This window comes from Sciurus vulgaris (genome assembly GCF_902686455.1).
Source record: "Sciurus vulgaris genome assembly, chromosome: 13".
Taxonomy (NCBI): Eukaryota; Metazoa; Chordata; class Mammalia; order Rodentia; family Sciuridae; genus Sciurus; species Sciurus vulgaris.
The window spans coordinates 50,016,097-50,042,683 of NC_136474.1; the positions used below are offsets into that span (position 1 = coordinate 50,016,097).

Below are 26,587 nucleotides of genomic sequence, written 5' to 3' on the forward strand. Positions count from 1 at the left end.
TTTGCCAAACTCCCACATTTTATGGGAGAAGAAATAAGAGAACAAAATTAGAAAAATGTAACCTGAGTATCTGGATCATGGGAGGTAAGAGAAGAAAATAACCAGAATCAGGGCATAAAATGTCCCAGCCATCAGTCTTCACAGTGCCCCATATATGAGCTCATGAGATCCCCATGACAGCTCTGCACAGGAGATGCTTAGCCCATTTTCACAGATGAAAAAATCAAAGTTCACAAGGGTAAATATCTTGCTCAGAGTACACAGTTCAAGGGAAGAGTTGGAACTAAAACCAAGTTCTCCTGACTCCTGTGCCAAGCCTCCTTCCCGCCTCCATGCTGACCCTCCAGGGCAGCTTTGCTAACCCCTGGAGATGTCAGTGTGGCTCAGTAGTTCTCAACTTTGGCTCCACATCCACAATTTTGTGAGAAGTTAAAATACAAATAACTCACTAATATTCTGTTTCATGTCAATCAAATAGAGATTTATTAGACTCTGGTACTGGTGTTTTTTTAGAAGATCCCCTTGTAAAGAACACAGGGTTGAATCTCCTCTAATGGTTCATTTGAATTCTCAGCTTGATTGGATTAAGAGATGCTGATGATTAAGAGGCTTCTGGGTGTGTCCATGAGGGCGTGTCTAGGAATGACTGGAATGTGGGACAGTGAACTGGAGTCCTTCCCTAAGCGTGGGCAGCACCCCCAATAGGAAGGTGGCTTGGATGGAATAAATGTTGGAGGAACAGGAAGCAGATGCAAGCTTGGCTCTTGAATGGGTTCTTGATTGCTGCTTTCATCTGAGGATATTAGACTCTCGCTTCTTCACTCTTCCAAAGTGGACTCTGCCAGTGACTCTCCAGGTAGTTTCCAGAAGTCTTGGTCTTGGACTAGGGTAGCACTGTTGATACTTCTTGTTCTGGGGCTTCTGCCTCTTGGACTGTGCAGCTGCTGGTTCTTCCAGTTCTCCAGCTGCAGACGGCCTTTGTGGACTATCCAGTTTCTGGTCATGTAAACCAAACTAATAAATTCTCTTTTTATAATCATACTTCCTGTTGATTCTGTTCCTCTGGAGAACCCTGACTAATACATCTCCTGATTATTAACAGATCACTAGCTAGAGCAAAACTATCCATAAAATTTTTAAAAATCACCAAACCACTTTACAACAGTGATGAAATAAGCCAGAACTTGTCAAACAAGACACCATCATTACTATGTGTATCATCACTGTTACTGTCATTAACTACACCATTTTACATTTCCACCAGCAGTGTACGCAAGTTCCAATTTCTTCCCATTCTTGTTATCTTTTTTTGTCATCATAATGAAGTAGTATCTCCTTAGGGTTTTGCCTTGCATTTCCCTAATGACTAGTGATACTGTGCACTTTTTCATGGCCATCTTTTAATGGACTTATTCATCTTCTTTAAAGAATTGTCTAGATTCTTTGCCATTAAAAAAATTGAGTTATTTATCTTTTATTATTGAGGTATAAGAGTTCTTAACACATTCTAGATACAAGTCCTACATTACATATATGATTTGTCTGAGGCTGTCCTTTATATCTCCAAAATTCTTAATTTTAATAAAGTTTAATTAAACTCGTTTTTGTTGTGCTTTTTGGTGTCATGGCCACATCTTAAGTAACAAGAAACTCTAAATCACTTCATCCAACATCTTAATAAATACTCTATAGGCATCATAGTTAGGTTTTCCACTTTATAGAAATGTCTATTCTCTCTTAAAACATTTATATTACATTATAGAACATGATCAATCCAAAATATGCATGATTTCATTTGATTTACAGTGATTTAAATCTGAGGTTTTATGACTTAATAGAAATCTGAGGATGAGGAGATCAAACAAGCATATTATTTAAAGAGAGTCTAGAAAAATCTTGCATACTAATTCTCCAAAATATTTTCATAGTAATTTTTAAAATACCTTTATTTTATTTATTTTATGTGGTGCTGAGAATTGAACCCAGTTCCTCACACACGCTAGGCAAGTGCTCTACCACTGAGCTACACCCCAGTCCTTCTACAGTAATTTTGAAGAGGATGGTAACAAGTTCTTCAAAGTAGAAATAGAGGAATGGAGTAGGGAGATGATCCAATCTCTCTCCTTATTTTATGTTAGCACTTTAAAGATGTCATTTCACTGTCTATTGGTGCTCGTAGTTCCAGTTAAAAAGTCAGCCTTCAGAAGGCTGCTTCCTCAATTTTAAATAATTTCTTTTATTCTCTAGTTGATTTTAAGATTTTCTCTTTATCTTTCATTTTCAACAGTTTGACTACGATATGCCTAAGTATGGCTTTTTGGCTTTTTTTTTTTTTTTTTTTTGTATACTATGTTTGGGGTTTGGTGAGCTTCTTGAAGCTGTGGATTGATGTCTTACAACACTTTTGGAAACTTCTCAGTCATTATGCCTTTAAATATTGCTTCTGCTCAACCTCTTCCTACTGTTCTTCTAGAACTCCAATTAAACATAAATTAGGGGCTAGGGTTGTGGCTCAGTGGTAGAGCACTTTCCTAGCATGTACGAGGCACTGGGTTCGATCCTTAGCACCACATAAAAATAAAAGTGTAAAAAATGGAGGTGTTTAAAAAATACATACATTGGATCTTTTGAACATTTATCCCATGTCTCTTATGCATTGTACTGTGTTTTCCATTATTTTTCCCTCTATGCTTCACTTTGAATATTGTTACAGATCCTGCTACATTGTATCCAGTCTGCTCTTGGATCTATCCCATGTATTAACTTCAGATGTATTTTTTCAGTTCTATAACTTTTTTATTACAGATTCTAATTTCGCATTGAAATTCTCTCCACATTTTGTCCATCTTGTCCTCTTTTCTTTAACAGATTATTTAGTCATTTTTGTTATTGCTAATTCCAAAATGTGGCTCATTTGTGGTTCTGTTTCTATGATTTCTCCCACTTGATTTTCAGACACATTTTCCTGCCTATTTTTCACATGTTCATATCTTTAATTGTGTGCTGGACACTGTATGTAAAAGAACCACAGAAGCTCAGACGATACCTTCTACCAGCGAGTTTTTCCTCTAATAGAGGAATTAATGCGCTCAGGGACTGAGTGGCTCAGACATGGGTTGCAGCTTTAGTAATTTAGTCCACTTCTACTTTATCTATCCCCTCAGGTGTGACCTTCCCACACTTATGTTGAAGAGGTTGGTGGATCTCTGGCCCTCATTCATGAACATTCTGCCATTCAAAGGTTTTGACCCTAGCTATTTAGCCTTCCACCCATGCAGGTTCGAAATCTGGCATCTGTCTTTTTTCGTGGGCAGGGAAGTACAGGGGATTTTACTCATGGACACTCAATCACTGAGCCACATCCTCAGTCCTATTTTGTATTTTATTTAGAGACAGGGTCTCCCTGAGTTGCTTAGCGCCTGCTTTTGCTGAGGCTGGTTTTGAACCTGCGACCCTCCTGCCTCAGCCTTCCAAGATGCTGGGATTACACTGCGCCCAGCTATGGCAACCGTCTTAGCAGATGACTTATGCATTTGTCACAGGCCCCTCCTTGTAGCAGGACTTTGTCTCCTAAACACCCCAAGACTATGACAGTTTTCTGTTTGCCTTTCTGAGCCAGCCTGCAATCTCCTCACTGCCCCAGAGAACTCAGCCACCACCCCATGAGAAAACTGGGCCTGCTTTTGGAGCTCCCCCAGTTTCCAACCCATCAAGCCAGTTCCATATGAGTGCTAAAAACTCTGTTGGTTTCTCTTTCCCTGAGAATATCACCTCCTCTTGGACCAAGCCACATCCTTAGTTCACAGCCAGAAAAAGCAAATATTCTCTCTCCTTCCTCACCCCCACCTGCATTACTCAGTAAGTTTAGATGGGCTTCTTCCCACTCTTGAAACCTACTCAATTTCATTCTTATTGCTTTCTCCAATTCCTTAAAAATACAATTTTTCCAATCTATTTGGTTTTTTCCCCAGTTGTTTTTGTTGAAATGTTGGCTTGTCCCAAGCAAAGTTATGACATGCTAAAGTGGAAGGTTTCCCTTTATTATGTATAAGTGAGAACAGACCCAGAGAGATCCGAACTACTGATTTTCAACCCAGCCCTGACCAATCGCTACTTCCCTGGAGTCAATGGTGAGGCAAGGAGGGGAGAATTTGTGTCATTTGTTCTGAGTATCTTTCTGATCTGTGACATCTACTCACCATTACAACTTTAATTAACTTTAAAAAAAAATCACAGTGTAGAATTTTGCATACACCAGACTGGGGCAATAGGCCTTTCTTCAGAACACAGTCTTTCTCTTTGGACATGTGTGACTGATGGCGCTGGCCAGGGCAGTGTGGAGGCAAGAGGAATATTCAGTTCCTTCTCCTCTTGATTCCATCTCTGCCCACAGGGAAGGAAGCTCTTCTATCTTCACTTCTATCTTTTCATTCTCTTCCAACTTCACTCCAAGGCGGAGAACTGTTCCTTTGACTGGGATTCCAGAGCTGTAAAGGTGGGAACCTACACTCCACATGGTCTCTTTCTTCTCTTGAATCCATGAACGATGCTCTCTCTTTTTTTTTTTTTTATTAAAATCTTTTTATTTTTATAGACTGCATTTTGATTCATTGTACACAAATGGGGTACAACTTTTCATTTTGATGGTTGTACACAATGTAGAGTCACGCCATTTATGTAATTATACATATACATAGGGCAACAATGTCTGTTTCATTCAGAAACTGTGGTATATATACACAATGGAATATTACTCAGTCATTAAAAAGAATAAAATTATGGCATTTGCTAGTAAATGGATGAAGTTGGAAAATGTCATGCTAAGTGAAATAGGCCAAGTCCAAAAAACCAAAGGCTGAATGTTTTCTCTGATAAGTGCATGACAATATATAACTGAGGGGGAGTGGCGTGGGGGAAGAGAAGAATGAAACAATGCTCTCTTGACTCTGCTTCTGTGTGCTGGGGTTGCAGGAGAGGCATGGAAAGGAAGCATCGCCTCCTTCAGGGAGCAGAAAGCCAGATGTCTCCCAGCCGCCGCTGACTTGGTGTTATTTCCAACCCAACTTTGCTTGCCTCTTGCCTACTATCCCTTATCCCCATGTTCTCTTGGTTTACATTCCAAGAAGGGAGGAGCAGTGGGTACTACAATTCAAGTACCAAAACCTTGAACTTTGGGTTTTTTTTTTTTTTCTGGTGCTAGGGATCCCACCCAGTACATACTAGGCAAGTGCTTTGCCACTGAGCTACACCCCCAACACCTGAAACCTTGAGCTCCATAACAGGCAGACCTTCAGAAACGTGTGAGCCTTTTCTCTTAGACTTGCAATTTCCCTGGCACAGTTGTGTAAAATAGGTGGTAGCTTTCCCCTGGATGGGGGTGTCTAGCTTTCCACATTTCTCAGGGCAAGTTAATGAATCTGCTGAAATGGGTTTCATGGCACCTTTGGGGGGTGTCTTCCCTCCTCTTCTCTGGGTGTTCTACTTGAGCTCATTCTAAGCTATCAATTAGGTTGATTATTTTGCTAGTTATTTTTCTTTAAAATAGAGCACTACAAGTTGACTAAGTATTGCTGCTTCTTTTCTAAGTTACTAAAAATAACCTACATATACATGTATATACACATATATACATATATTATTTATTATTTGCAGTATTGGTGATTGAACTCAGGACCTCGTGCCTGTTGGGAAACTGCCCTACCACTGAGCTATACCCCAAACCCTTCTAGATATATTTAGAACATCCAATGGCAACAAACAAATGGAGATTTGAGGACTACTCTAATTTTCCCTCAAACTCATTTCACTGAAAGGCTGGTGGGAAATCTTAGAATGATTCTTTGTTCTAGTACTTTTCACTTTCTTGGTTTCACTTTCCTCAGTAAATGTACATACAATCCACTGTCAGACTTATTTGCAGAAAGATGGATTTCTGCCAGTTATTCCTGAAACTTCTGTCCTGTTGATTAAAAGTTCTATCAGACTTCCAAATTCAGGGTTACCCTGTGTTACTGGCATGAAGGACAGGTGGCTGAGGTGTTTTTATTTTCTAGTTGTTTTGATCCAATCAAAGTATGGATCTAATCTCTGCGATCTACTTTCGAAATAAGGTAAATTTAAAACTCAAAGGAGCTTTAAATATCAGTGTTCATAATGACAGTTACCCAAGGCCATGGGGATTTTTTCATCTTCTTTTGATATAACATTAAGTTTCATTCATGTTATTGTTATAGTTTGCCATAACAGATCAAAGTATAGGTGTGCCAAAAGATACCTCAAGACCTTGGTGCCCAGTTCCTCCTTGCAAAGTTCAAAGATAGGAAACATCATGTCCATCTGGTAAAATCCCTTCACTGCTTGTGACTAGCCACCTTTCTTTTAGTCCAATAATTCCTCAAGGAGCATCAGCTGGAAGAAGTGAGCCCTCTGCATGATATCAAAGGCTGAACCCTGGCTCCAAGCTGGCTTCTAAAGGACGACAGTGACAACTCCTAGGAAATGTACAAGGCTTGCACAAGACTCAGTCACCAGGTGAATTCCACTTGAGGAACTGACACAAACCAAAAAGACCTTATAGTTCCCAACCACATAACTCTCAGCCCTTACTACAAAATGTCAGTGGGTCATTGTGAACCCATATGACATGGACTGAATTGTGTCCTCCTAAGTTCATATGCTGAGGCTCTAAACTCCAACTGGTAGTGGAGGTGAGACCTTTGGGGGTAGTAATTAGTAGTGTGGCACCATCATGATGGAATTATTGCCCTTATCAGAACAGACTGGGGTTGAGGGGTATAGCTCCATGGTAGAGCATGTATGTGCTTAGCATGCACAAAGCCCTGGTTCAATCCCCAATGCCAAAAAATAAATAAAAAATGGACTAGAGCACACACTCTTGCACTGTGTGTGCGTATGCCCTGCTTCCCTGTTCATACACACAAAGAGGTCATGTAAGCACTCAGTGAGAAGACAGACATCTGCAACTCAAGGAGACAGCCTTCTCGAGCACACCCTCCCTGCTGGCACCTTGGTCCTAAACATTCCAGCCTCTGGAACTGTCAAAAAATAAATTTCTGTTGTTAAAGCCACCCAGTCTATGGTATTTTGATATGGTAGTCAAGGTGGACTAGGATACCCTTCCTTGCTCTTTTGGAGAGTTTAAAAATGAAAGTTAACAAGAAAAAAAAAATGTTTCTGAAGATGTTTTCACTTAATTAGAAATGAAAAAGCTTTTCTGAGTTTTTGCTGAGTTGAAGTTGAGGACAAATCACGTTCACTGAGCACCACACCAGGTCATAGAGAGGGAATAGAGCCTACTTCACCAGCACCCCCATGTAGATGAGCCAACTCTGGAGATGAAAGTCACATGGTAAAGTTTAGATATGGGCATATTCTGAATATCATGGAACAAGCCCCACGGACAGAGATGCCTGCAAGTAAGGGCCAAAGGACGTGTAAGACTTTCCACATGAGAAGGTGGGAAGGGAATTCTACATAGAAGGAACAGCATGATCAGACTCGGCAAGTTCTAAGCCACTGGGTGTTAACTGAAATGCCAAGGGCGGAATGGGTAGCAGCTACTGCTAAAGTCAAAGGAAAAAATGAACAGAGGAGAAATGTAATAGCTAGAAGCCCCTTTCTACTAAGCAAGATAGTTTTTAAAAATCCCATAATCAAATGTACTCAAAGACGACAGGCAGCTGGGTCAGGAGTTTTTATCCTTGAAATGGACAGCGAAAGAGCTTCTCCCAGTCTTCTGCAATTGTCCTTGTGCCCACCTAGGGGAGCAGCTAGTCAGCAGCTTTGGTCCTGGTGGCCCTTGCTGGGTCACAAGCTTGCTGTAAGCTCAGGTAAAGCGGATTGCCCTCACTTGATTTCAGACTCTTCCTCTGTAAAATGAGGAACCCATCTAGAAAGGATTTCTCAGGGACTCGGTTTTCTCTTTCTTTGAAGGGATTTTATTCATTCTGTGACTCATTTGAGTGAGAATTTTCAAGAAGCTTAAAAAGACAGATGGATACAGACAGAAAATTTCAATTAGAAGGAGATAAGAAACATGAAGAAAGAGGCGAACAAAGGAGGCAGAGAAGAGGCTACAACCCCACAATCCATGGGACAGACGTGTACATCCATGGGAGGCTGGGGGGCGGGGGGCTCATGGGCATGACTTGCTCACTTCCTGGCAGTGAAGCAAAGAAGGTACATATGAACATCCCCTAAGATGAGGGGTAACCAGTGCTTGGGAAAAGTCACTTAATGCTAGTGTGTCTCCTAAGTTTAAAATGAAAATGTTATAGACATGCATGCCATGTTCTAAAGAAAGCAGAGAGAGAGTGTGTTTAACTTAATAACTGCCACCGTAAGGTCTAATTTAATAACCCAGAGTACAGAAATGCATTGTCTTGTTCCCCTTCCATTTACAAGGTACACTGCTTCATGAAGACTATATATAGAAAACTTTCCACTGTCACCTTTTGCTGGGTCCCATGAAAGGAACTCAGGCTCCTGGCGTGGGCTCTTTACTGCTCTGAGTGCAGCCAGGAGCCCATCCAGTGTCCTTCTCCATCAGGAAGGGGACATTGCACATCTGTGGCTACTTTTCATTGAAGAACTGCTACAGCCTGTGGACCCAGGTGCATGCAAATCTTCTGAAGACAAGAAGCATGGATTTTCAGAGTTCCCCCACAGCTCCTTGAGGAGCTCAGCTGATTCCCCTGTTCAGTAAGAATTTGCAGAAGGCCTTACTGTCTTGCCACCTCCAAAGTGCTGGGGTTCTAGCAATACACCTAGATGACCCTGCTGTGTTTCACTTGGTCATGAGCATGAGCACAGGAATAAGCATCTAGTTCTTGCTCTGTGTGATGCCAAGGCAGGCTGGGCGATCCAGTCACCGAAGAATTCACGTTAACAGAGTGCTCATCACCAGCTTTTGGACAGACCCGAGGACGCACAGCTTGCTCCAAACAAAGCCATCTGCAGGAGCAGCCATCTTTCCCGATGATCTTAGAGGCCATGTCCCTTTAACTGAGGGGCATCACTATATCTGGGACACAGTTCTCTCTCATCTGAGACCCACCTCATTGCTTCTCCCAGTCTTTTGCAATTGTCCTTGTGCCCACCTAGGGGAGCAGCTAGTCAGCAGCTTGGGTCCCTGGTGCCCTTGCTGGGTCACAAGCTTGCTGTAAGCTCAGGTAAGCGGATTCCCCTCACTTGATTTCAGACTCTTCCTCTGTAAACGAGGACCCATCCTCTTTTTCGTGGATACAGGTTTCAAGCAATGGCTCAACTCTTTCTGGTTTGAAATCATTGTACCCAGGTTTTAGCTGTGTATAAACAAAGGCACAGTGATTTTAATGGTACCGAAGAGGCATATTGAGACTCATTCTATTGTTCTGATTTTGTTTTTAGATAGGTAACAAATCAAGATTCTGGAACCAAAATCTGTTTAAAAACAAAAACAAAACATAACAACACATAATGAAGTGTCTTCCGCTCCTCCTAGGCGCTGTCTGCTCAGGTCTCACTGCTGCCACAGACCATCATGTTTCCTATGTATTAAAGTTTTTTTACATACATGTAAGTGAATATGAATGCAGACTCTGGGCTTTAAATTTTTACACAAAAGTTGTCATATTACACATAGGGCTTAACCCTTTATTTTTCACTTAATATATTCTGAAGACCTTTCCCAGGCAGAAAATAAGAGTATTCTCCATTTTTCTTTTCTTTTTTACAGTATTCCATTGTCCAGATGGACCCTAGGCCCTCACTAATAAGCACTGGAATTCTTTTCAGTCTTTTGTTACTATAACCATGCTGCCTATTGACCCTGCATAGACACCATTTTAACTTGTGGAAATATGTTTAAAGGATAAGCTCCAAAGTGGATGTATAGTAGCCCCCCCCGCTTTATCCATGGTTTCACTTTCTATGATTTCACCTATCCATAGGCAACTACAATCCAAAATTATTAAATGGAAAAGTTCCAGACATAAGCAATTCGTAAGTTTTGTTTTTTGTGTTTTTTTTTTTTTTTTTTTTTTTTTTTTTGCAGTACTGGGGATTGAACCCACAGGGCCCTGTGCTGTGAGGCAAAAAGTCTAACAACTGAGCTATATCCCCAGCCCTCATAAGTTTTAAATTGCACACTGTTCTGAGTAGCACAATGAAATCTTGTGCCCTGTCACCTGGTGTGTGAATCATTCCTTTGTCCAGTGTATCCACATCATGTATGCTACCCCTCTATTTATTTAGCAGCTATCTCAGTTATCAGGTCCACTGCCACAGTCTCTCACAGCTTATGTCCAAGTAACCTTTGTCATACTTAATAATGGCCCCCAAATGCAAGTGTAGTGATGCCAGAAATTTTATCACAGTATATTACCATAATTGTTCTATCTTATTAATATTGTTGCTAATCTTATGTCTAATTTATAAACTTTATCATAGGTAGGCATGTATAGGAAGTAACATAGAGTTTGGTACTATTAGTGGTTTCAGGCATCCACAGGGAGTCTTGGAACATATCCCCCTGGATAAGCCAGGACCACTGTACTGGGTCAAAGATGTACATATTTATAAGTATAGAAGGTCACTAAGATGCTTTGCAGAGAGAAAACTACCAAAAAAAAAAAAAAAAGTGCAATGGATTGACCCTGTGATATACTTGGTACCTTGGCCAAGAACTTCCTATGAGCCATGTATAAAACCACTGTGTGCTCAACTGCCTCCAATGCCATCTGCCAAGGCTCTCTGGGACTTTGCACCATATTTACAAAATCAGAGGACCCCACCCACAGTTGGGATTTTAACTGCTAGAACATGTGTATTGTTGTCTTCCTACATCTGCCTAGCATGTGCAAGGCCCTGGGTTCCCTCCCAGCACCGAAAAAAAATAACATGTAAAGAATGGCCCCATTTCTGTAAAAACAGACAAACTCAATTACATGTGTACACAGAAAATACTCCAAAGTGTTTGTTGTGGTAGAATCACATAAAGCTTTTTCTTCTTTTCATTGACTTTCCAAATTTTCTATAATATAAGCCTTTTGAACTCTTAACAGAGTGGACTAAATCATTTCTAAGATATTTTCTAGAAGTGTCATGGATCAAAATTAAGTTGTAAGTTAGGAAAAAGTTATTTGCTTCAATAATAGCATACCTTACAGTTAAACACTTACTAGAGAATCAAAACCTAAACAAGGAGCCAGGTGACTTGCATTCCTGTGCCCAGCCCACATCTGGGCACACACTGGTGTTCAGCTATTCTGAGGGTTGGGGTGTGGGGGTCCTTAGGACATTCTGACAGTGTGGCTCTGTGCTGCCCAGAGCTGCAGATTGAGTTCCTGGCTCCCATGACAACCTCCTTGTCTTAAGTTCATCTGCTTTCCTTTAGTCTCCATCAGATCGTGGCTTCCTGGAGGTGTTTTTAAAATTTATTTGTTTTAATTAATTATACATGACAGTAGAATGTACTTTGATACACCATATATAATGGAGTATAATTTCTCATTCTTCTGGTTATGCATGATGTAGAATACCACTGGTCATACAGATATACACATACATGGAGTAAAAATGTCTGATTCATTCTACTATCCTTCCTACCGCCACACCCTCTCCCCTCCCTGCACTCCCCTCTACCTAAAGTAACTATAGTCTTCCTTAGCCCCCACCCCCACATTGTGAATTAGCATCCACACATCAGAAAAAACATTCCCCTTGTGGTTTTGGGGGATTGGCTTATTTTTCTTAGCAAGATATTCTCCAGCTCCATCCATTTACAGGCAAATGTCACAATTTCATTAATCTTCTTTAAGGATGAGTATATTCCATCATATAGTTATATATTTTTTAATCCATTCACCTGTTGGAGGGCACCTAGGTTGGTTCCATAGTTTACCTACTGTGAACTGAGCTGCTATAAACATTGATGTGGCCACATCACTGTAATATGTTGATTTTAAATTCTTTGGGTATAAACCAAGACTGAAAAGACACCTCACAGAAGAAATATAATCGATCAACAAATGCATGAAAAAAATGTTCAGCATCTTTTGCAATTAGAGAAATGCAAATCAAAACTATTCTAAGATTTCACCTCACTCCAGTCAGAATGGCAATTATCAAGAATACAAACAACAATAAATGTGGGTGAGGATGTGGGGAAAAAGGTACACTCACACATTGCTGGTGGGACTGGAGGTGTTTTTTATATAGTGAAGTTACCCATGAGAAAAAGTACAACAGCAACAAAGCACAAGAGAGTGTGACCACAATAAAGCCTTCCCAGGAGGTTGTACGCAGTCATTTAGTGGCAGTCTCTCAGATAGCACACTACAGAAGAGAACCACCACAGGCTTCAAGTCCCAGAGCTGGGTTCAAGTGTAGCTTCTCTTATTCTCACTTAGGTAAGTTATGTAGTGTCTTTATTTCCTCATCTTTACAGGAGGGATGCAGGGAGAAGCATATCAATTGAACACACATGAGCATTTAATGTGTGTCAAAGTACTAGCACATTGATTAGCACAAAGTGAGCATGTGATGTTAGCTGTGTGCACTCTTCCTACTTTTGATTATATCAGGTATTCAATGAGCGTTAAGTGAAGCTGAGTCTATAATCTGGTGAGTTCATGAGTTTCTATCTGTGGAGTAAAAGTCCTATTTCGTTTTGCCCATAGCACAAGGTGGAAAGGTCTGGAATTTCTGTTGGGGAATAAGAAAGATGCCCTCACACTGAGCACAGCAGATAGAAGCTAAGGAGCCTCTCAACCCCTTTCTATAGCACGAGTCAACTGCTTGAGAAAGCACCCCAACTACGGAGCACCAGTTAGTTTTCAGCCTGCGTGGGCTGGTCACACACCAGGCCCCCAGGAGACTGAGCCCTTCCCCTCAATCCCACAGGTCTCTCCTCAACACCACCATACCCACAACACACGCTAACATGCACCTACAGCCCAGCAGCCCAGCCAAGACTCAGGGAGTCGTCAACTTGGAAAGTATGTTTAAAACATGTCTGTTGCCAGCTCCAAAGCCATAAAGCCCAGGGGACCTGGAAGAGGAATCACCATTGCAAGCCTGAGGACATGCGCCAAGGAGCCTCCTAGTCCTGGCCAACAGGAGCACCCAGTGAGAAGCACAGCTCTGGAACACGGTGTTCATTTAATTAAACCACATGGCCCGAGAGAAGGGCAGGTGTGCCATCTTCCTTAATTAGTCGCCGTCTGGGAAGAAACAGTACTCCTGACAGGGCACGGCCCTCACCTGTGGAACATAAGCAAAACAACAGCCACTCCAGCAATACTCCTGGGACGGCTGAGCTCGCCTTCATTATCTTGGCACTGAACTAAGTATTTGTCAGAAACTGTCCCCAGTCATGATATTCAAGAGTTGCAGTGGCTACTCCTCAGAATAGCAAGGTGTCAGCCTAGAAGTTCTTCCTTTCTCCAGCAGGTGACACCCCTGATCACCTGTAGTACAAAAACAATGTCAAGGCAAGACACAGAGGGATCTTCTGGGGAAGCTGCTGGACCCGACACCTGTTCGCCTTCCCAGCAGCTGATTTGGGGGAGGTGTGTCAGCCTGTTGGATCATGCTTTTTAATGTGGCCTTTTGAGGACGCTGCATTACAGCACCCATGTCAGATTTTAAAAACTGAAGTAGGGTATCACTTAAGTACAGCAAGAAGAGTGAAGCAGGAGACATCACAATACCAGACCTTAAACTATACTACAGCGCAATAGTAACAAAAGCAGCATGGTATTGGCATCAAAATAGACATGTAGACCAATGGTACAAAATAGAAGACACAGATACAAACCCACATAAATATGGTTATCTTGTACTAGACAAAGGTACCAAAAACATACAATGGAGAAAAGACAGCCTATCCAAGTGCTGGGAAAACTGGAAATCCATATGTAACAAAATGAAATCAAACCTCTATTTCTCACCTTGCACAAAAATCAACTCGAAATAGATCAAAGACTTAAGCCCTAGAACAAAGATACTGCACCTAACAGAAGAAAAAGGAGGCCCAAATCTTCATCATGTCAGCTTAGGAACTGACTTCCTTAACAAGATTCCTAAAGCACAAGAAGTAAAATGAAGAATTAATAAATTGGATGTATTCAAACTAAAAAGCTTCTTTTCAGTAAAGGAAATAACCAATAATGTGAAGAGAGAGTCTACTGAAGGGGAGAAAATCTTTACCACATGTACCTCAGATAGAGCACTAATCTCCAGGATAAATAAAGAACTCAAAAAACTTAACACCAAAAAACAAAGAACCCAATCAATAAATGGGATAAGGAACTGAACAGACACTTCACAGAAGAAGATATACAATCAATCAACAAACACATGAAAAATGTTCATCATCTCTTGCAATTAGAGAAATGCAAATCAAAACTAAGATTTCATCTCATTCCAGTCAGAATGGCAATTATCAAGAATCAAGCAATAAGTGTTAGTGAGGATGTGGGGGGAAATGTACACTCATACATTGCTGGTGGGAACTACATATTGGTGCAACCACTCTGGAAAGCAGCATGGAGATTCCTCAGAAAACTTAGAATGGAATCACCATTTGATCCAGCCATCCCACTCCTTGATTTATACCCAAAGGACTTAAAATCAGCATACTGTAGTGACGCAGCCACATCAATGTTTATAGCAGCTCAATTCACAATAGCTAAACTATGGAACCAACCCAGAATCCCTTCAACAGATGAATGGATAAATAAAATGTGGTACATACACACAATTAGCCTTAAAGAATGAAATTATGACATTTGCAGGTAACTGGATGGAACTAGAGAATATCATGCTAAGTGAAATAAGCCAATCCCCAAAAAACCAAAGGCCAAATGTTTTCTCCGATAAGTGAATGCTGATCCAAGGTGGGTAGGGAAGAATGAAGGAACTTTGGATTATGCAGAGGGAAGTGAGGGCAGGGGTGGGCAGTGGGGATGGGAAGGACGGTAGAATGAGACAGACATTATTACCCTATATACACATATGATTATATTACTGGTGTGACGCAGCACCATGTACAGTCAGAGGAATGAGAAGTTATGCTCCATTTGTGTGCAATGTGTCAAAATGCATTCTGTCATGTATAACCAATTAGAATAAAATTTCAAATTTTTTAAAAGAGGAAAACTTGTAAGCATGAATGTTATTTATTTATTGTGCAGTACTGGGACTGAACCCACAGACACTTCACCACTGAGCTACATCCCCAGGATGAGACAGGATCTCGCTAAGTTACTGAGGCTGGCCTCAACTTGCCATCCTCCTGCCTCAGTTGCCCAAGTATCTGGGATTATAGGCATGCACCATTGTGCCTGGCTAAAAGTGTGAGTACTGAAACCAGGTTATGTACTGTTTAATTCTTAAGACTGAACAGTCACCAGCCCAACTGTAACTTGAGGCAAATGATAATAATAACCAACTTACAGAAGATTCAGGCTGCAATTCATAAGGACAGGTCAGTTCTAGGGGGTTCACAGAGCAGTAGCTCAAATCAGATGCCATGGCAGGGAACACTCCAGTCCAAGAAGCATCTATTGCTATTGACCAACTGGGCTGGGTGCTGTGGGGATATAAGATACCCACAGCCTCCATTCTTTAGAGAGTGGATCTCCTTTTCAGCCTTCTAGTTCAAGTTGTTGGTGAAGGACAAAACCAATCAAAGGATGAAAATTTAGTAACTGCCAAAACCTTTCCTCTCAAATCCTAATGTCTTAAGGGTACACAGAGAGAAGCAAAGGGCTCTGGATGGCACAGACAAATGGCAGCAAATGCTTTGAAATTTGGAATAGCAGAGCCAACACTGATGCAGTAGGATTTCTTTTCTTTCTTTCTTTTTTTTTTTTTTTTTTGTGTGTGTGTGTGTGGTACCAGGAATTGAACCCAGGGACCCTCAACCACTAAGCCCCATCCCCAGCCCTTTTTTATATTTTATTTTGAGACAGATCTCGCTAAGTTGCTTAGGGCCTTATTAAGTTTCTGAGGCTGACTTTGAACTTGCAATCCTCCTGCCTCAGCCTCCTGAGCCACTGGGATTACAGGCATGCACCACTGCACCCAGCTGCAGTAAGATTTATTTTCTTTTTTCTTTTTTTTTTTTTTTGCGGTATTGGGGATCGAACTCAGGGCCTGGTGCTTCCGAGGCAAGCACTCTACCAGCTGAGCTATCTCCCCAGCCCCTGCAGTAAGATTTCTAAGGTGGGAAAAAACTACCCTTTATTCATTCTTCAGTTAATATTTCTGGAGTACTGGGGACTCCTAGGTGTCAGGGGTGTAACTGAGTAATATATACCTGGCTTTCCTCAGGCTACAAGCTGATTTGGCAGGTGGGTTGCCAGGAGGTTGAGTCGTCTATTATTGTTATTTTGCTAACTGGCTGGTCCTCGCCCAGTTACTTTGCCTTCTCCTGACACAGAGGGACGGGAAGTGGTGGGCACTCTACTATCAAATCTTGGCCGATCATGTACTATATTCCAGGCCACACATAACTGCCTGCCTGGACAATTATGCAGACAACACACAGAGCCCACAACAAGGAAAAATGTCCTGAGGTGAGACAGGAAAGAAACAAGTTAGGATTCTTCTTGAGCAGAGACGAAATCTTGGGCCTGCCCCGCTCAGCAGCCTTGTATCCTTAGAGGTCATTCAGCAAGGACACATGGAAATGCAGCCAGGGAGGCTTTGATCCTCACATAATCTTCCCGCTCATTGTCCCCACCCATAACAAAGTGCACAATCAAATAAAATGACAAGTGCAGTCTAACAACTGGTTGTGTTTACATTGTACAAGGTAAATAGTTGTTGACTTAAAACTTTTCATGCCACATACTTGAGTGGCTGAGTGGCTATTCTGGAGTTAACAAATGAGCAGAACCTGCTTAGACTTAACTGTCTAGCCTTAAAGTCAGACACGGTCTACTTAAATATGGACAGGGATTAGAGAACAAACATTAACCCAAAGGACAGTCAGGTTAGTGCAAAATGCCTATGTAGAACTGAGAAGAGGAAAGAGCAAGTTTGGACTTTTTTTTAAGTAAGAAAAAAAATTTAAACCAAAAAATGAATAAATGATTATTTATACTTTAAACAAATTCCACTTTGGGGGTAAAACAGGAAAATGGGTGTGCAGAAGAGAAACAGAGAATACCAGGCCACCAAGATAGTCTCTAAAACACAATGTCACACAATAGTTATTTTCACAAAATTGCACCAAGTAAATATGTACCCAAAGTCTTTCAAATTCACATGTCATTCCTTTCTATCATTCATATGTCAAAATTTAGCTTCCCATAACAAAAGTCTACTTGCTTAAATTTCCTAAGAACAGCTTCATTTTATTAGGTGGCTGTTTTACAGTGCTAAGGATCAAACCCAGGGCCTCACAAATGCTAGGCAAGAGTTCAGCCACTGAGCTAACCTCAGCCTCATCTTACCGCTTTGGGGACTGCCTCCCATTCTCCTGACCTGGGCCCTGGGCTCTGTGGGAGGTCTTCCCTCTGGTTTGGGCATGTGCAGAGCTTGAGGCACTTTTTGCTAATTAACCCATGTTTGGCTTCGCTGTTGGTGGGGGGTTTCCCTACGGATACAAATAAAGGGTCTTTACCAGGAAAACTGACCCCAACCAGAATAAATCGCACATATAAAGAAAGTAATACGTGGGGGCTGGGAATGTAGGTCCGTTGGTAAGAGTGCTTACCTTGCATGCACAAGGACCTGGGTTCAATCCCCAGCACCACTAAAAAAAGAAAACAAAACAAAAGAAGAATGTAATACAGGTACTCCTCAGCCTATGTGTGTGGGAGCGCCTACCACCTGAGCCCAATGTAAGCCGAAAATACTGTTACCTGGAAAGGCAGTGAATACCCCTAACCTACCAAGCAGCGGAGCTTAGCCACACAGAGTACTGCAGAGGGTCAGTGGCTTCCCCTCATGATCACAGGTTAACTGGGAGCCAGGTTCACTGTCACCACCCAGGATCACAAAACAGGATCACAGCACATATCACTGGCCCAGGAAATGATCACAGTTCAAAATTCCAAAGCCTGTTTTCCACTAAATGCATATTGCTTTTGTACCACTGTAAAGTTAAAAGACTTTAAATCGAGTCACCGTAACTTGGGGACCCACTGGATATAGATCACAATAAGTTACTTCACAAGGATACCTGGAGAATTCCATCTTTCTCTGCTTCTGGTGTGCGGGTAGCATGCACATCAGTGGTGTGCTGATTAAAATCAGCTTATTTAAGCACTCAGTCAACACTCATTTATTCAGTACTATCCAATAATGAACATACATCGGTTCTTCCTCTCCAGGAAGCCTTGCAAACTTTCCCAATTACCTGACCCTTTTGTTGCAGAAATCATTTTAATTTTAGCTATTTAAAACTATCTGGGGGGCTGGGCTGGGCTGGGGCTGTGGTAGAGCGTTTGCCTAGCATGCCTGAGGCCCTGGGTTTGATTATCAGCACCACATAAAAATAAAATAAAGGTATTGTGTCCACCTACAACTAAAAAATATATATTTAAAAATAAATAAAGTATCTGGGATACTAACAGCACCATAAAAATCTTCCAGTGAGGAAATTTGCAGAAATTAAGTGTATCTCCTCAGTAAATAAAAACCAAAGTTATTCAGGTCAAAAGTTGTGAAACCCAGAATTATTATCATATTTTTTGCAACAGAGAACACTGTGATGATCGATGGCACTAAAAATAGCCCAGAAAAAATTAAGACTACATAACTAGAAACAAGAAAAACAACTACCTTATCCAAAATAGCAAAGCATCCCTTAATGCCCTTCATTTCTCTATGAATTATTTTGACAATAGGAAATGGAATTTAAGATTTTTCCTTGAATCCAAAACTGTACTTCCCCTCCCACGTGTCCTCTGGGAAAACCTTGTTCATAAACAAATAATTCCCAGATAACGGCCTCTGCACGGCTCAACACTGACAGCAGCTCCCTAACTAGACCCCTCGTGTTCCTGTCCCCTAGTCAGTGATGTCATGGAAAGACATCGACACGCTGTAGTTATTGCCGAGCAGAGACTGCGAGGGAAATTATGCTGCTGCCTCTATGTTTTAATTTTCCATGAAAAATCATTCTCATTGCTATAGCTGCTTAGACGGTGAAAAAGAAAAATGATTTAATTAGGAAACGACCATAATTAGATTTTTTTTTTCCAGAACACTCTTTCAACATAAAAGTTACATTACAGCACAGCTTCATTTGGTTTCACAATTTATTTTCATTGGACTATTCCAGAAGAAAGGAAATATTTTAAACTATAAACTACATTCAAATTAACGTTTTTTTTTTTTTTGTTTTTGGGTACTGGGGATTGAACCAAGGGGTGCATTACCACTGAGCCACATCCTCAGGCCTTTTTATTTTTTTAAATTTTTTTTCAGTTGTAGATGGACACAATACCTTTATTTTATTTTTTTTATGTGCTGCTGAAGATTGTTCAGTGCCTCACACGTGCTAGGCAAGCGCTCCACCCATTAGCTACAACCCCACCCCTATTTTTTATTTTGAGACGGGGTCTCACTAAGTTCCCTAGGGCCTTGCTAAGTTGCTGAGGCTGCCTTTGAGCTCTCCATCCTCCTGCCTCAGCCCTCTGAGTCACTGGGATTACAGGTGTGTGCCACCGCACCTGGATCAAATGACCTTTGAGATGTGATGAGAAGGGGTAAGGAATCTGAAGAAGTGGAGAAGCTAAAATCTATCAACAGTGAACTAAAGCGGAGAAGTCGACTGTCTTGTGATGTCCTTTGACCATTCCGGAAGTGCAGAAATTCAGCAATAGGCTCCCCACCCAAGAGACAAAGGGATGTCAACGATGGGAATAAGATGGCAATAATAAAAGAAGTAACAGTAGTAACACAACACAAAGTAGAAAAAGAGAACCATCTCTGTTCAGCAGAGCCTTGACTTAGTGACAGGCATGGTAACTTCTAGGGTTTTTCCCAGCCTACTCTTGACTGCGCACACACTGGTATGCATATGCCTAGGAACTCTGATTGCAGAACATGAACGATCTGTCTACTTGTTACCTCCTTGGAAGCTCAAGGTATGATTTAATGTTAAGCCTGGGAGCTTCCCTTGAGATCACTTTATTTAAGCACTACAGATACATCTAAAAAAACCAAAATAGGTTATTTAGAAGTCAGGAAATTTGTGTGATTCCACTCAAAAGAACCTAGCTTTTTTAAAAAAAAAAAAAATTGTTTTGTAGTTGTAGGTGGACAGCATGTCTTTATTTTATTTGTTTATTTTTATGTGGTGCTGAGGATCGAACCTAGTGCCTCACACATGCTAGGGAAGCAAGCGCTCTACCACTGAGCTATAGCTCCAGCCCAACATCATTTATTTTTTTTAATTCTACCAGAAACAGCAGAAATTTTACCAATGGTCTTGGACACATTTGAAAATTCCCAATATCAAATGAACACTAGTATCTATTGACAATGCTTTTACAAGTTCACCAGTATTTTAAATAGATTTAATTTTGTCTAGTCAACTAACATAGCCAAGACTCGTTCTTAGTTCAGAATCTTGGCAATAGGTCAAGAGACATGTCAACATGTCACTGAGAAAAGACACTGGACATTGCTGTTATCTTCACTTGGGCTCCCGAGACTTGCCAAGACAGCATGTAAGATAGGCAGTTGAAACTCAGAAAACTTTTTATGCTCTTAAAAGAGTTCTTCATAAGGATAAATCGGGCAGGCTGAAATTTACCAGTGGAACCTTCTGACTCCTAGGAAAAACTTCTATACGGGAATCATAGTCCAGGATGGCAGCCATGTTACTCCACAAGGAGATGTTGTTATGGAGACAGCTTTGAAGGCTCCCAGGCGATGCCAGTGTATAATTAAGGCTAGCAGTGATCACAGAACAGCCAGTGTGATCTCCATGGAAACCACCAAACATACATTTTCACATGCATGGTAACTGTTCTGAATCAATGACTCTTTATATAGGTTTAAAAACATTGTGAATGGTGGATCAATTGCTTCTTTTGTTAAACAATGTCTGATTTAATATGCTGTGAGAGACCTTGTTCTCATGCATGCTGAATTTGGAGCAGTGTTGAGAGTAGGCAGTCCATAACTAAATTTATTGCCTAGGACTTGTGAGTATAAATGGTATTCAGTCCCAGGAAGTCACTGGTTAATTTTGTGAAAGAATTAAACTAGTGGTTTCATAGAGCCAAGGAGGTCCTGCCACCTACTGGCTCTCACTAATCCAGGGCTTTCAATCATTATTTAATCCTCCTCATGAGGTAGACTTTATTATTATACTTGTTTGCTTAGGAGAAACTGAGTCATACACCTAGAAAGTGGCAGACCTGGGACTCCAATATAGATCAAAATTAGGTCTCTAGGACTCTACATATGCCATTTGCAGGGCACTTGCCCTCCCCAACTATTTTCACTTAATTATCTCATATAATGTGCTTTGAACCAATTAAGATTCTAGGTTCCAACACTTCCTAACTTTGCAGTATTCCGCCCCTTGGTCCTTCACTCTTTTCCCACTTCTGTACCCACAACACACTCCAGTTGTGGTGCAAAAATCAACACACTCACATAGGACTGTGTCTGTGAAGGCTTTGACCATTTTCCACCTGGGCCTTGTAAGCAGCATTGTATTCTACAGAGCAATGGGGAGGGAGATCCCATTCCGTAAGCATGAATTTTGACTGTCCAAGACAAATAAAAAGAAGGACAAAGATTCCAATAAATAATTTGTCACACTGACATCACAGTCTTCCACAAGAGAAGGTGGAACTTAGTGACAAGACTGGAAGGTCAGGCTGCTGAATAGTTTCCTACTGTGTTCCGATCAGTTCTATGAAATCATTTTTAATTCTGGCAAATGCTTGAGTTTAGCCTCAGCACCGCATAAAAATAAATAAAGGCATTTTGTCCATATACAACTAAAAAAATTTTTAAAAAGCACTAAGATCTATAAACTAGCAGAAATCAGTTGTCATGACAAGAACAACCACAATTTGGGATAAGCATCTGATTTCCATCTATCACTTCCTTTATTCATGTCATCTTTATTCCATGTAATCTTTTTCTTTCCTTCTTTCCTTTCTCTTCTTTCTTCCTTTTTTTCCTTTCTATCTTTATTTTTTGCAGTACTGGAGATGGAACCAAAGATCTTGCACATGCTAGGCAAGCACTGAGCTATGGCCTTTGCATTTTTTATTTTGAGACAGGGTCTCACTAAATTGCCCAGACTGGCCTTGAACTTGCAATTCTCCTGCCTCAGCCTCCAGAGTACCTGGGGTTACAGGTATGTTCTACTGTGCCTGGTAAAAACCAATCGATTATGATAGAACTCAGACTATTGGTAATGTGTTGGGCAGGGGTGCAGACTAGGAAAAGGCATGTGTAAATTTTATGTAGCGTTAAAGAGATGATCTACGTCTTGATCTGGGTAGTGGTCACCACAATGTGCCCATTTGTAAAAGATCATCAAGCTATGTATTTAGTGTACTTTATGAACCTTGCTGTCTATGTGTTGTACCTCAATTTTAAAAGTCAAGGGGAAGAAGCCTAGAAAAGTTAACGGTATCCTCTTGATGGCTCCCTTAAGTATAGCTTGATGTGGATGTGTCCGAGGCGCTTGGCCCTTTAACAAGGTCTGCTAATTGGAAGTTCTTAATATCATACTAGGCTCTGATACATTAGGATTTTAACCACCAAAAAGAAAAAGAAGAAGTCTAGATCCAGTGGCATAATTTCAACATCTTTATTCTAGGTACTAAGATGGAAACCAGGTGTGGTGGTACACATCTATAATCCCACTATAATATCAACAACTTGGGAGGCTGAGGCCAGAGGTTGGCAAGTTCGAGGCTAGCCTCAGCAATTTAGTGAGACCCTCTCTCAAAATAAAAAAAACAAAAAGAACTGAGGATGTGGTTCAGTGATATAGAACCCCTGGTTCAATTCCCAATTCCCCTCCCTGCAACAACAACAACAAAAAATCTGGCAAGTGCTTTATTAAGTAGGCACTGGTCACTAATGCTATGGTAGCTAGCAGATTGCTACATAATGCTATAATGGATGTAAATGACTTTGACATTTAGTTTTAAATGTCAGATTATCAGTGTTGTCAGAGCTCATTAGAATCCTAACATTTCTGAGCTGTCTTCAAACACATTCAGTCCAGACTCCGCTTTAAGGATGAAACAACTGAGGATTAAAGGATGTCTCAGTCCATTTGGGCTGCTATGACAAACCACCAGGGACTGGGTAGCTTATAAACAGCAGTGTATTTCTCACAGTTCTCATAGACTGCCTTCTCACTGTGTCCTCCCATGATGGAAGAAGGAGCAAGGCAGCTCTCTGGTACTTCTTTTATAAGGACACCAATCCCATTCATGAGGGTCCTGCCTTCATGAAATCGTCCCCTCAAAGTTCCTCCTTCTAATACCATCACCTGGGGATGAGGACTTGAGGGGCAGGCCCAAGATGGCTGTAGTCACCAAGACTTCCAGCAGGCTGTGTTTTTAGTATGTTGTCAAGGTCATGAACACCCTGATTTAGCATGTGTATTCAAGGTCATAAACATCTGCTTGTGAGTATGTGCTCACTTATGTAATCTGTTGGCACTGTGCCTTCTTTGTCCTGCACATAAAAAAGGTCTATGGAAGGATTCAGGGGGCTGAGGGCTGCTGCTGCCTCCAAATAAAGCATGGCTACTGTGCCAACTGTGCCTCACATCTTTCACTTGCTGGGATCCCAAATGTGTTTCTCAGAGTCTGAGCCTCATCCTGACAGGACTTCAACCTATAAATCATAGGGTGGCACAGGCATGCAGACTATAGCAGAGAATTTCAGTAATCTGCGATCAAAGTGAAACAATGAGTACTCTTTCCTTTCCTCCCCCATTGAATTCATAGTCCCTCTACCATGCAGCTCTTGGAAAAGACAAGACCCTTCATGTATGCCCTCTCCTATCTACCGCTGCCCTTTGCCAGAACTCAGAACTTTTTCTCTAAAGCTAGTTCCCCCAAGTCCTTCTTGTGATACTGAAACCACTTCTTCCAATGTCCTCTCATTCTCTAGCATGAACTGAACTTTCTTGGTTTCCCTTCTAAGTCTCAGCTGTTACTCCGCTGCTCATTACTGGTCACTGGCATATAAGCATCTCCCAAGCATAGTCCCCGGCCTCCCTTCTCTCCTCACATCCTTTCCCTCTCTCCCACTGGGCTCCTTTATTGATTCACTTTCCCGACTTCTACAGGCAAAGTCAAAATAGACACGTATCTGAGTTCTCATCTATATTTTACCCCAGGTTTTCAACCCAAAACGGCTTCTTTTAGACATCCTGTTACTCAATACACCTGTCTAGAATACATTTCACCAGCTTTGCACCCCACGGACTCACCAACCATCACCCCCATTTATCTTGCCATGCCATGGATCTCCTATGACTCCAGTTACAAACCTTCAAGCCACTGGTGATCTTCCCTCTCCATCAATCTCAATGTCCAACTGTCATTACCCACCCCCATCTGTTCTGAAATGATCCGAGGCTTCCTTATCTAACTCTTTAATCACATCATATAACCATTATATAATAAATGATTAATAATCATTTTCCTTTCAATTGTCAGTCAAGTTTGACCTTTCATCTTTATTCTTGACATTAATGCTTTGATTTACCTTCCTCCTAAATGCTCGAAGCTCAGTTCTTATCTATTTAAGCACTATTTCCACATTACCCTGCTCAAATATTATTCACCATTGATCCGCTCATTCAGAGGTGCACAATGTCTCTATGGAATGGCTTTTCAGGTCTCCTGTCACTTGACTTTCCCTCGTGCCTCTACTCTCTCCTCCTCTGGTCATATTTATTTATCATGGTTCCCCAGCTGTTTATCTTGTGGAGGGGTTCCTGCCACTGGTTATGAAAGGCCCCCATTCTCTTCTTCCACCTTTCCCATGCAACCTGACCTGCAGGGGCCAATGTCAGCCACTTTTCTGACACTGAGCTTGGTGTCATCTTCTAACAGTCCCACCCTTGTGATTCGGACTTTCTCCTCTGGACACTAAGAGGCCCTCGGTTGGCACTGCCATAACAATTCATTTCTCCCTCCCTACCACTGTCAGAGACTCCAAAGGTTTCTGTAAAGAAATGCTGACTGGTAGAATCATGTCCCAAAAGAGGACCAAAGAGCATCCATATACCTTGATATGAGACCCTTCTAATACTCCCAAACTGTAAGAATACAGTATCTTATATCCCATGGGACTGTAACCTGTTTCCGACTGGTAAAAAATTATGACACAGTTTTAGGGAAAGGACTAGGGAGAGGCAAACAAGGTGCCTAGGTTATAACATTTAAGGAGGTACTTTTTCCTTCACAGGCGCTGACCAGCACTGCATAACCATGTGAGGGTCACCCTAGTCCTGGCCCTGTATACATGAAAGATGAAACAGTCAAATAACAAGTAAAACCAAACCAAGAGGCTGATTCTAGGCAAGCTAAAGAAAAATTATTTCCCAGGGACATAAGAAGAAGAGACGGATTTTTGTGTCCGTCTTCAGGACACAAAATGGTAGTAGCAATTATGACATTAGTTCAAAGGGAAAAAGTTGGGCTGGGGATATAACTCAGTTGGTAGAGTGCTTGCCTTGCAAGCACAAGGCCCTGGGTTCAAATCCCCGGTACCACACACACACACACACACACAAAAAAAGGGGCGGGGTGAGTTTTCTTATGGAGAGAGTTTTAAAAGGGGTAGTAAGAGCTGGATGCTCAGGACCCTGGAGAGTTGGGAATGCTTCACTTCCCTGGCTTGTCCTCAACTCTCACCTCTGTTGCTTCTTTCTGGTGATGTTAAGAACTCAAGCTGATTTGAGGCTAACACAGACGAGACAAGGCACAACTCAATCTAAGAAGAATTCTCATGAGAGAACGTAAATCTGCTAGAGAAACACACTAGGAAAAAAATGAAAATTCATACCACCCCTTCCTTGTACATTTACAAGCTTCATTGTTTTTCTCATAAATTGTCCTAAATTCTTTTTACTTTCTTCTTGCATTAATCTTTTACATTATAAAGGAGAGGGGACCCCAAAATTCTACTGATGCAATTATAATTCACAAGCCTGAACTTACCCAAATGAAGGGGAGATTTTTTTTAAATAAGGTTGCTAAATATTCTGATATATTTAGTTTCTTAGAATGTTTATTGAATTTCCACAGAGAAAGTGATAATCATGATAGGAATATTAAATTATTTCGAAGGCATTTTTTCCCTATGCTAAGCATTCTCAGGTCAGAAAAAAAAAAAAAAAAGAAAACTACAAAAAGTAAGAACCAGAAATTGAAATGAATGGCTTTCCTGAGAATTTAGAAGTGATGAAGCTGATGCAACAACTCACTGGAAAATGGTCAAGAAGGGGTCCTTTTGGAGCAAGGAAAAAGGTACCCTGAGCCCCTAATGACCTCCCTGCCCACGTATCATGGGTCTTTAACAGGATCAAAATTCTCCCCCACCACCAATGGAACATCCTTCT

The 26,587-nt window shown here is 41.2% G+C and overlaps 1 protein-coding gene across 3 annotated transcripts in view; it reads right to left on the reverse strand.

Annotated features, from left to right (window-relative positions):
- Positions 1-26,587, reverse strand: part of TMEM241 (transmembrane protein 241) — a 152,268-nt gene that overhangs the window by 47,899 nt on the left and 77,782 nt on the right. The gene's annotated exons all lie outside the window — the stretch shown is intronic.